The 12556-nt window shown below is 29.1% G+C and overlaps 1 protein-coding gene across 1 annotated transcript in view; it reads right to left on the reverse strand.

Moving 5' to 3' along the window:
* Positions 1–12241, reverse strand: part of LOC142329273 (beta-1,3-galactosyltransferase 5) — a 162706-nt gene extending 150465 nt beyond the window's left edge. Inside the window, exon 1 of the mRNA XM_075373705.1 lies at positions 11752–12241. The gene's annotated coding sequence lies outside the window, so the exon portion shown is untranslated. The remainder of the gene's footprint in view (positions 1–11751) is intronic.
* Positions 12242–12556: the final 315 nt, after the last annotated feature.

A 12556-nucleotide genomic window follows, 5' to 3' on the forward strand; every position in this document is an offset into this window, starting at 1 on the left:
GCCTTCCCCAAAAATAGAATCTTTTTATTTATTGCATATTTTTCAACCGATTTCTTTTTCCATTTCTTTCTAGGCGCAGTTGTAGTGCAAATGACCCAAAAAAAAATTTAGGAGTAATATTGTGGGTGGAGAGCCAAAGTTTAAAAATACCAATTTTTTAAAACTGTCTTTCTTTTATTTTCATGTTTTATTATTTTTCCACTATATAAAAATAAATAACAACGTCAAGAATGTATTACAATTTTTTTGTCAGCTTTTTTTAATAGTAAAGCGTTTTTAGATTATAGTAAAGATACTATTAAATAAGTAAATATAGTTTAATAAGTAAAACTTTTCCTTTATTACGCCCAAAACAAATCGATTTTCTAAGCCGATATTTTGGATTCGGAAAATATGTTGAAAAAGTCTTACTGCATCGAAAATATATTACGCAATAAAAAAACGAATTCGTAAAATGAATAACCATCTCAGAACAAACATGATTTTTATTAAAAGATTTTATTGGAAGCAACGTGTCATTCGTTATTCATGTCATGACAGAATGAAATGATTAATAGCTGTTGACAATATATAATATAAAAAGTTAACTGCACTCGTGGCGTCATACCAGTATAAAATTATGATTAAATTATCAAATACTCATTGTTCGAACTACTCTAAATGATCAACAACGTGTGCTGCCAATAACTATTATTATCACGTTTCAACAATTGAATCCGTATATACTCGTATTGATTTAATACCAAACGATGATAGAAAAAATATTTTGAAGTTTTGGCTTGCGGTAATTTAAGCAAAACTTAGTGTAAGTATAATGAATATCTTAAAAAAAAATTATACGTTTATTGATTTCTCTTTTCAAAATGAAACTGATGGATCACAAATAACGTAATACATATTTTGTCAATTCATCAATACATTCGTAAATAATTAGTTATCAAACACAAATTTCGTTTATAGGAAACCAGCATATCGTTTAAATCGAATACTATTTGCTTTGATCAAGTAGAAAAAAGACTGTAGCTTAGTTTACTTTCGAATATACCAATTTAAAACCATTAGAAATTGTCAGAATCTACAATAACTTAACAAAGGTTATAAATAACAAAATTTCCACACATATTATCCTTAAAAATTAATATTACACTGTAATATATATAATGTATAATACGTATTATTAATTATAATAACAATATTGAGTTATAAATGGCAACTATCAGCAAATGACATCATATTTCTTAAGGAAATAATCGAACCATTTTCCTTGAAATAAAATAAATTTTCGAAAGCAACACTAAAAATAACAATAACAAGATTATTCGTAATCACGTACTCAAAACTCTTACTTATGTTAAACTAATCTCTACACCTACACTAAAGCATAATGAAGTATAAGTGAAATATTTTGCTATGGTAAACATTTGCTTGTAAGCGAATTGATAAAATGAAATACTTCTAAAAATTATACAACAGTTGTAAAAAAATATAACAAGGATTTCATACCTATCTTACCAGGATTTGTGAGGAGTGAAGTGGATTTCTTATGGCTACTTAACTCGATGGAACAATTCTTTTTTTCTTTTTATTAACACTACAGTCCAATACGGACGTTCACTTTCTCCATTCTCCCAGAAACCATCTCCCTTCAATTCCTCGCTATTACAATCCGCAAATCATCAATTTCCTTCTGCCAGCCGAAGTATCCTCGATCTTCTACTTTGTCACACTACAGATCTCGTCACCACTAAATATATATATCTGTATCTTTTCGTAAAACATCCTCTTCATACAACCAAGCTAAATAATGCTCCAAGGAGGTTATTGAAGTTATTAAAAAGCTACTTTGCACCCAGCACAGAAAATTTCAAGAGTTTCATATTTCATATTTTGGCATTGTAATGGTTTTATATTTTAATCATATTAACTACCTGAATATCTTTCAAATTCAGATAGTCGATTTCAGGGTGATAATCAAAAACTGATTTGAGACCAAACGTATTTCTCGAAGATTGAACTCTATTTTGTCCCGAGCGTATATGTTGGTCTTAAAGTCTTTGAGAACATTCTGGGTAAATTCACATCGTCTGCGATCATAAATTTTAGTAGCCTCAGAAGTTCTTTCTACCTGTCACCTCGCTAACCAAGGCGTTATAAAAATATTAATACCAAATTGAAAATCAAATCTATGCCATTTATGTGTGTATGGCTCCTCATTCATCCTCCGAAGTATTATCTCAACGGTAATTACCGGAGGCTAAACAGGAAAAAGAAAAGTAAGATCTTTGCCACATTAGACGACATTAAATCTAGAAAAACGCATACAATTTTCTGAAGAAGTTGTTTATATTGATATCGAAATATATATATTCCACAACCACCAAAACTTTGATAAATATGTCGACAATCCATTTAATTTTATTATCAAAATATTTTTTTTTTTACATTTTACGATGAAATACAAATTGATCTTTCATAGATAACATTAAATTTAGTAAATTACATTATAACAGTCTGAAGAACCCACCGGGTTGGTCTAGTGGTGAACTCATCATCGGAAATCAGCTGATTTCGAAGTCGAGAGTTCTAAGTCCAAATCCTAGTAAAGGCGCTTACTTTTATACGGATTTGAATACTAGATCGTGGATACCGGTGTTCTTTGGTGTTCGGTTTCAATTAACCCAACATCTCAGGAATGGTCGACCTAAAAACTGTACAAGAGAACACTTCATTTACATTCACGCATATCATCTTCATTCATCCTCTGAAGTAATACCTTACGGTGGTTCCGGAGGCTGAACAGAAAAAGAAAGAAAAACTGTCTGAAGAAGTTGATACTGAAATAGAAAATGATCGATGTAGACAATGACAATCGATAAAGAGAAAATGATTTATAATGAATGATTGGTTCAGTAGTTTTCGCGGTTATCGAGAACAAATGAAAAACACGTATCTTTATATAGTTGTAAGATGAAGCTAGTTTCTAAGCTTAAAACCTATTGGGAAAGTTGTAAAGGAAGTAGCTTAAATCAAGATAACTCCTCGATAATTATTACAAAATTCTTTGTCACTTGTAATATAATAACTGTACCTGTAATAAAATATTACAGGTAATATTTTTTATTTATTAGCAAACATATTCTTGTTGGCATAATACAATTATATTTTTTGTATAAATACGTGTAATTTATGCTACTTATGTCTACTTCATAAACTAATTATTTTCTTTACAGTTTACATTAAATACGTTAATATTTATATTCATTATCGACTGAAAAACCCCTCGAACAATCCGGGTCGTTATTATTATACCGTAAAAATTGAACAAGAAATGTGAAATAAGAACAGAGAGGGAGGGAGTATTGAAATCATGCGGTTACTTATCTGATTAAATAAGTTATGATTAGATAACACAGTTAAGATAGATTATCTTAATGAATTCTCAGCATACCCCTACCTATGTGCAAAACGTTAAAATAAAAATATGAAAAAATCCATCACCAATGTAACATCAGTGGTAGTCACACAGTCATTAACGAATACAAAATATTGTAATTAATTTTCTTTCGATGATAACAGAATTGATATTTCTTTTAAAAAAGAAAATATAAAAACACAAATAAATGTCATCTTTGAATTTAATTAATCATTTACTGTGGAATTTTAAATAATATATTTTTCACTTCTTTAAAATTCGACAACTTATGAAGTAGGCGCCAAGTTTTAAAGAGAAATTACCAATGAAATATATTCGACAAAAAGTCGAAATTTAAAATCGAATCAAACCCGAAAAATTTTATTTTTTACCTTTTATGACGGTTATTTTAAAGTAGGATTTTTATTTTTATCTATATGTTATAAGCCAACAAAAAAACTTCCCGCACAAAATAAAGCCGTTTGCAGAATCAACAACGTGAGACCCTGCCCCGCCTTAATAAAAATAATCACCATAAAACTACTGACGTAAGCAGACTTTCCAAAATGCGGGAACATACGAAGTGTGTTCAAAAGGTAACGAGAAATTTGAAATTTCGAGTTATATTAGTCCGATTCTCGGGTTTTTTTTTGTTGTTGTTATTGTATTGGTAAACATGTCTGAAAAGTATTTGTACATTTTTAGCCATATTGGATGATCAGTCTATTGTCAGCTGTCAAAGGATAACATGTGTTTTGGTACGATCGGCGATTTTTTATTTGTAAATGGATCAGAGAATTTGTATTAAATTTTGCTATAAGAATGGAATAAACTGTAGCACTCGTTTAAAAATGTTACATATTGCTTTTGGTGAGTCTGCTATGAGTAAAACAAGGGTTTACGAGTGGTACAAGCGTTTCCAAGAAAGTCGTGAAGACGTTGAAGATGACGAGCGCCCCGGACGCCCCAACACATCAACAACCGGTGGAAAAAGTGAAAGAAATTATTATGAATGATCGCCAAATCACAGTCAGAGAAATCGCTGGTGATGTTGGGATATTAATTGATCCATGCCATGAAATTTTTTTCGGATGTTTTGTGTATGAATCGTGCGACAAAAAATGTTTTTCCAAAATTGTTGAATTTCGAACAAAAGCGAATTAACAATAACGAATTTCACAACTGCTTTACCACAAAAATATTTTGGTAATACGAATTATTTTTCGACGATAAAATATGTTATAACCTTTTTTTTAAATATCAGTGTCACCTCGGTAACAATGTGCTAAAACTAACAATTTATCTTCTTAGCTATCTCTATTGCCCTTTTAATACAAATGATATTTGCGAAAAGTTTTGCAAATCATTGTCACTTTCTATATTTAAGAAAAGTATTATTTTATACGTAAATTTTTAAATAAAATTAATATGTATTTTAAAGTAAAGAGATTTTTTAGGTAATAGCTTACATTAACTAAAAAATGATGCTATTTTAGTATTAAAAAAAATATATCAAATTAAAACCCATTCTTATAGAGAATGTATTTGGGATTTTTTTACACACCAAAAAATTCATTTCTTATTACAGAAAAAAAGACAGGGTGACTTATCGGTATCAGCCTGTAGTGTGTAGAATAAATATCACAAACTATAAAATAGAAAGACATTGATTACATCATTAACACGGGGGACACCCATTCACAGATAGCCTAATGGAAATTTATAATAAAGAAATCAAGGCAACTAGAGTTTTGGTTTTATTTGGCAACTCTTCCTCCCTCCAGCGTGCAAGTTTTCGGAACAGAACGCAAGGATGTCCGGGATGTTCGTCCTCCTATTTATTGCAGATCATTGTCAATTGCTGCTGAGCCTTTCTATTCATCTGATGGGTATTTTATTTTTTGAAATGATTATTATATATTTATTTTTGGTTTATTTTTAACGATGGACGGAGATTGGGATTACGTTCCGATCTTTTGTAAATTGTATATGAAAAATATTTTACCCGGGTTATTCCACGAGATTAACAAAATATTTGCGTCCTTCTCCCGACGCGATTCCTCTTCAGTTCGACCATTGAAAACCTTTTCGGTGCTAATGCTTTTCGGTTTAGCAGGTATGCGCCTGATGGGACCTAGTTTTGTAGAGGGTCCGACCTACATCCTTCACAGAGGGAGTCACATACGGTAGCTGTAGACGGTTCCCTAACTGATTTATTGTAAAATAAAAGAAGGATAAGGAATTTGAGTTTTTGCAAGTTTTTATAATATTGCAAGGCTTCATTTTGCATGATAAAATAAAAATTTACCTTCATTGATTAGTATCCGATCCGACAACTCGTCCTTTTCTTTGGACACAATGTTGTCATGTTTTGCAATTTTATAACTTTAAAAAATGAGAGAATCTTACAAAAAATCATATCCCTAATTATTTCACGTTAATAATATTTTTTTTCTTTAATTTGTAGAAAAATGTTTGACAAGAGAATAATGCACAAAGAAGGAAGATTTTTGTATGGTAATTTTTTTTAACAGAGAAAAATTTTCGCTATTTTTATTAAAATTCATTGTCTTGACACTGTAAAACGGTTATTTACTTGAAAAAATATTGAAGAATATGACAAGAATGAGCTCCGTTTATCAAATGTGTTTGAACGATCTATATAGATTAATTTAAACATATTTTAAGAATTAATTTTATTAAAAATTATTATTTCTTTTTCTAGAATTTAATAACGGGCGATGAATTTCTTAATTTTTTTGTTAGTGTAGAAGTAACATAATGTTGGTTCATTTAGAACAGGAAATTGATTAGAAGAAAAAAGGAGTTAAATCTTCTTTGCGTATAAGAATGTTAATCTTTAAAGTATCCCAGTCAAATAAGACTTTTTCTTTCATAATTCCAATAAAATAATTTAATTGCAATAAATATTGTTATTAAAAAAATTTATGAAAATATGGACTATTATTATTATTGTTACACAATTTAATACAGACACATTTTCTTTTGATAGGCATGGAAATAAAATCTGTTTACAATGCGGGCTACTCCCGCATAACTGAAATAGTATTACTGTACTTCATATACGTCCGATATAATGTAATTAACGCTCACGATTCACCTTCGTAAAAAAAATGATTATTTTCTACAAATTCCGTTCATTTGACTACGTGTGAGTTTACGTGTACTTTAAATTTTATATTATTCGAGACAATATTCAATTTAAATTTTAAAACTTTATGTAATTTCTATAAGAAGAGTTAAAATTAAGATTATTTTTCAACTAATATTCCTTCCTTAAATAATATTAAAAAACTGAAAACAAAATTATTGGGGTCATATATATCATGCTACGTAGTTAAAAGATATGAAATTTTATTTCATATTTTTTTAACAGCCCACCGGTCTGATCTAATGGTCAACTCTTCGTCGCAAATAAGTTGTTTAAAGGCTGATTTTCGAAGTTGAAGGTTCTGAGGTTCAAATCCTAACAAAAGATAGTTGCTTTTATACGGATTTGAATACTAAACGTAAATATCGGTGTACTTTGGTGGTTGGGGTTCAATTAACCGCACGTCTCAGGAACGGTCGGTCTCAGTCTGTACAAGACTACATTTCATACAGATCATTCTCATCTCATTGGGCCGTGGAGCGGGGATTGCTTGTTGTTTACTAGTTGTACAGATTTCAAAGTACACATTAGAAAAATAAAAAAAATATTTCGTTTAGAACTAAGGTAGCACAATATTGGTGAGCGATATTCATAACGAGTATGCTAATTTGAAACCAATAAAAAGAACTTCATGATTTTTTTCTCATTAATACTACCTGCTGACACAATCAATCCGTAACGGAACGCAACTTAAATAAAATTTTCATCTACTTTTCGACAATTCATTTTTAAAAATATTATTTTCTTGAAGTTCAGCTTTCAAAAATCAATTTTTTTCTCGCATTTGTACATCTAATATATAAATGAGGAGGATTCTGTCTGTTCATTTGCAACAGCATCACACAAGAACCAACCAGCCGATCGCTTTCAAATTTTCAGAATACATTAGTATTATCACAGGGAAGCTTTTAAGTCATAGATCGAGGTCCTAGCCCCCTTGGGTTCCAATTTTTTGCAAAAACAAAAGTGAATTTTTCCTCGTCAAAAGTTTGTGTACTTAAGTTACTATAATTACTACTATTCTGTCTTTTGTAATTTAGTTTGTTTTTCAGGTATTTGTAAAGTTTGTATATTTAATTGTAATTTATCAGTGTTACTCTCACAACCACGAGGATAACCAGCCTCTGTGGCGAGAATGGTAATGTCTCGGCCTTTCATCCGGAGATCCCGGATTCGAATCCCGATCAGGCATGGCATTTTTTACACACTAAAAAATTGCCATTTTATCTCACCCTCTGAAGCAATACCTAACGGTGGTTCCGGAGGCTAAAAAAAAATACCCATGAAGGTTAACAAACGCAGCGAGGATCCAGGGGCGGAGTAAAGCGCGAGCTCTGACCGACTAGTATATACATAATTAGGTATCGTAACAATTGTAAATGTCTGTTACATTTATAAATACATAACCTAAAATAATGGGTTATTTATAACGACTAAAAATAACCTAGCAATTTAAGTAAGGAATTTAGAAATAAAGTGTTTTCCAATTGCCTTCTTCACTGGTCCAAATATACCGTTAAGATATCAAAATTAGAACTTCATTAAAATATATATAACATTTAGAGCTATAAGTTACAATCTTATAATTACAGAGACTGATTATATAATGAACATCAATATTTTCAGAGAAATCAACTATGATTAATTCCTTTTTCTCTTTTGGTTGCTTTACGTGCTACATAATCATAAAAAATACCGGTATAAAACTATCTCAATAAAACAAATTACCTTTTCTGTAAGGAAACAATGGATTTTTATTTCTTCTTTTTAACAGGATGAGAGTAAATTTTTCTTATTAAAAATATGTATCCTTATTTTTCAATCAATTTACATTCTATTTGTACGAACAACAATAATTGTTTAATTACACCATTAAACAAATATGGAGAAAGTTATTTTTTCAGGTCTACAATAAAAAATTCTATGAAAAAAGTTCGTATTGCTTGATGATAATATCCCAACTTTGAATGATTATCAAGCAGTAAGTCCTCTTAATTTCGATGAAATATTAACCTATAAAAAAATGTTTTATTGCTTTTATTTTCGTGTTAAAAAATTGTAAAATATTAAATTGTAAAGCTATTAAATTGTGATTAAAATTCAAAATAAAATGGGCAATTTGTCTTTTAAAAGAATACATATATTTGTTATCTACTAGTAGATCTTTAATTAAATTTCGTTCGGTTAATAAATGCAAAATAAAATTGATATTAATTACGAAATATCAAAATTAAATTTATGTTGATAAGAAAATGTGTTTCTCTCTATTTGGAAAACAGGTTTTATTCTGTATAAAAACATAACCCAACTTGTTACATTTTCAATTTAAGTTTTTTCTTTTTACTTTAATATCAATCTGGATGTATTTTTTTTCAATTGAATATAGATGGTATTAAAAAAAAACTTTAAAAACTGTCACATGTTTTCACTCTAAAAAACGCATTTCGTTGTATATCCGGTTATTCCTCCGTTCAAAATGTAAGTCTTAAAATACAAATATGGATGCACGAGCAAATAGAAGAATAGATGTCACGGTAATTTTTTTTTTTTAAATCATAGATAATTGTTTTGCAATTATTTAATAAAATTTCAGAATATATAATACATAATAACGGACCCCAAAATATTAATTCCAAATATAAAAGCGAAAACACAAAAATTGTGATCTATATAAGAAAAAAATTTACTAAAACTTCTACGTAGATCAATTTTGTTATTTCGGTAAATTTTCACTTTTTATAAGAATATATGTATCAAGAGAAAGTGTTTATCATTTTATGAATAACTGTTATAAACAAATCTTTCCAGAATAGTAACTGTAACCGACCGGTTTTACGAAATGAAACGGTCACAGTTTTAAAAAAAAGTAAAACCTCTAAAATATATGTTATACTAAAATCGTTTTTTAAACCTTTTGCTTACATTAGTGCATTTCTAATTAATAAAAAATTGTATATATGTTTATTTATCCCAGCATAAATGACGATGCAGGTATACACATATTCCACCTCGCTTATCATTGAAGACGATTATTAATAGTGCACGTTAACCACAAACCGTAAATTATAGTTAACTATCACGTGCACTCTCATGTAGATACATTATAAATCGAATTTCAGTTATCCGATTCAGTTTCTGTTAATATAAAATTACGATTTCACTTTCTAAAACAACGCCACGTATACAGTGAACAAATTTATTTTCATTTGTCCTATAAATAATTCTTTGATCATAAAAGGATTTTCTTTTATTATAAAACAAAATTACAAAGTACGCGATTTCACATATAGAAGATACAAAGCTGTAACGTAAAACTTCAATGTGGGGGCTCGAAATATAATATTTCAACTCGGACTACAATATAAGGTAATAGAGAATAAATCCTGTTCATAATTAAACTAATCTCAAGTTTTCAAAATCGACTCATATAATTGTAATCGTAAAAGAAATATCCAAAAGGGAAATTAATAATTAGATGAATACAGACAGAAAAACGTTTATCCTCATCAGTAAACAAATCTAAGCCTAAATTTTATTAGAGTGGCCAGAAATCAAGATTTGCTATTTAGATATACAAAATATATATTAATAAAACTGAGCAGAAGATGAAATAAAAAGAAATGTCTAAATATGGAAAAAAGAGATGTAAATTAAATATAATAATTACAATATTGTACACCAACGAAACTGATTCCAAATACAAATAAAAATGTTATTGAAAAAGATATAAGAACAATACGCTCAAACACCATTAACAAAAATTTCTCGTAAAATTTAAAACTAATCGTCATTACGATTGTTACAAAAGCATCTTCAATGCACTCTGAGTAAAAAGATACATAAGGAAGCTAATATATTAATGAAAATAATGTCAATAAAATCTATTAAATTACCAAATAAACAGTTGTAAGTACTGATCATTTCAAGATTAATTTTTTTATATTATTATTTCTTCTTTTTTATTAAAAAAAAATTTTTTAAAAAATATTGTATTTTTATAAATTAACGCTACTACGCTACGCTATTTGGTTATTACATAAATTTATTAAAGAATACTAGTGAAAGTTAACATAAGAAATCAAACAAACGAAATACATCATTTAAGGTTAAGATAACAGATGTAAACATAATACGCAGGTTAGTTTGTCATACATCTACTGGGAATAGACAACAATTTGATTTTAAAAAACCGGTTTTTCCATGAATAGTCCAATCATTGAATAAAAAGAAAAAAATTAATAACTAAACAAGTATTTTTTTAAATTAGTAATAGAAAACCGTAAGATAATTAAATTAATTAAATAAATTTGCGGAAATTCAATTAAATCACGTAATTAAAGTGTGCAAAAATAATTCGTCTATTATTATCTACGAATATTTATCCTTGAATTAAAAACAAATAAATATAAAAATCATACCAGTATTTAATTCCCAGTAGAATTTTTTTTTTTTTCACCGTATATTAATCAAATTAAGAAGGTTTATAAAGCACACATCTGAACCGAGACTTGTATTAATGCATAAAATCCGTAACAATACTGGAAAAAAAATTCAGTATCATTAGTAATGATTTTATTAAAAGAATTGTAAACAAATTGATTCTAACATTAAAATTTATTAAAATTCATTTTACATTAAAAGAGAATTAGAATTTATTTTTGTTTAGATTTCGTATACAAAATTTATTCATTATTGTAAATATCTCATAAATTCGAACAGAAAGAAATAAAAACAAATTTAAATTAGACAAAAAAGAAACTAAGCAACGGTAATTTAAAAAACTAATTACGTTAATATTTGTAATTAGTACAAAATCAAGAATAGTCAAATGATTTAAATATTTTTAACTGCATGAAAAAATTTTAGGAAATTTTACAAGATCTTAAACAAAATGTGTAGCCACACCCTGACGTTTCTTTTATATTCTTGTTTATTTTAAAAATGTAATCGATGTAGTATGAAAAAACTAATCTGTTTTCTTAAATAAATAAAACGTATTATAGTGCATTTTTTAATAAAAGACTGAACAATGCGTGGATACAATATAAGCAGGAACATGTTTTTCCTGCTAAACACGACAGAAGACAGCGTTGTTGCAGCAGCTGACTACAAAACACAGATTTAAATACTATATAAATTTAAATAAAAAAAATACGAAATATTTTACCTAACGTCTACTGAAGGTTGACGTTCTCTTTTTAATTAATAAATTTTCAGGAAGAAATTTGGTGAAACAAGTTTTTTTTATCTGCCGCCGGCCGGTGCAGAGATGCAGTAGCAATATTGATTGCCTCACACAAGGGATGATGTTGAAGATGAGGCCGAGACCGATGCTGCCGCTGCTGTCTTTCTACAATAAAACATTCAATATTTCTATTGTTGAAACCTGGAGTAGTGAAACAGATAACAGATGTACTGGTAGCCGAATAATAAAAATCATTCATTTCAAAACGTACCTCAACCTACCGGTCACACACCGATACTTAGTACGTTAAATAAAACCCGACACATGAGTAAATAATTATTACAAAAGGACACAGCACAACAAACACACACGCATTTCGATTTTAAGATAAACTTAAAAACAACAATTTGAACTAGCGTCGCTATACAAACTACTAACCAGCGCGCACATCAAACACAACCTCAGCGAAGCAAACGGCGACAACGGTAAGAGCGTGTGTTGTACGCGTTGTCTCGCTACCCCCACCCTAAAATTTCCAGTTTACCTCTTCCCCCACCATTCAACGCACTCGTCATCACGAGGCTATATAACTAGGTGTACGCTTCTTGAAAGTGTGCAGCAACAGGATTACCAACATCGCGCCGCTTTAATCTCTACACTCTTTTTTGTTTCTTTCATTAAAACGTTTCTTTATTTTCTTATCTGACCGCAAACAAACAATTAACGAAAGGAAACAAATATTTATGTATTTGTTTACTTGTACATTAATCACGACCGCGGTGACAAT

This window comes from Lycorma delicatula, chromosome 8 (assembly GCF_047948215.1).
Source record: "Lycorma delicatula isolate Av1 chromosome 8, ASM4794821v1, whole genome shotgun sequence".
Taxonomy (NCBI): Eukaryota; Metazoa; Arthropoda; class Insecta; order Hemiptera; family Fulgoridae; genus Lycorma; species Lycorma delicatula.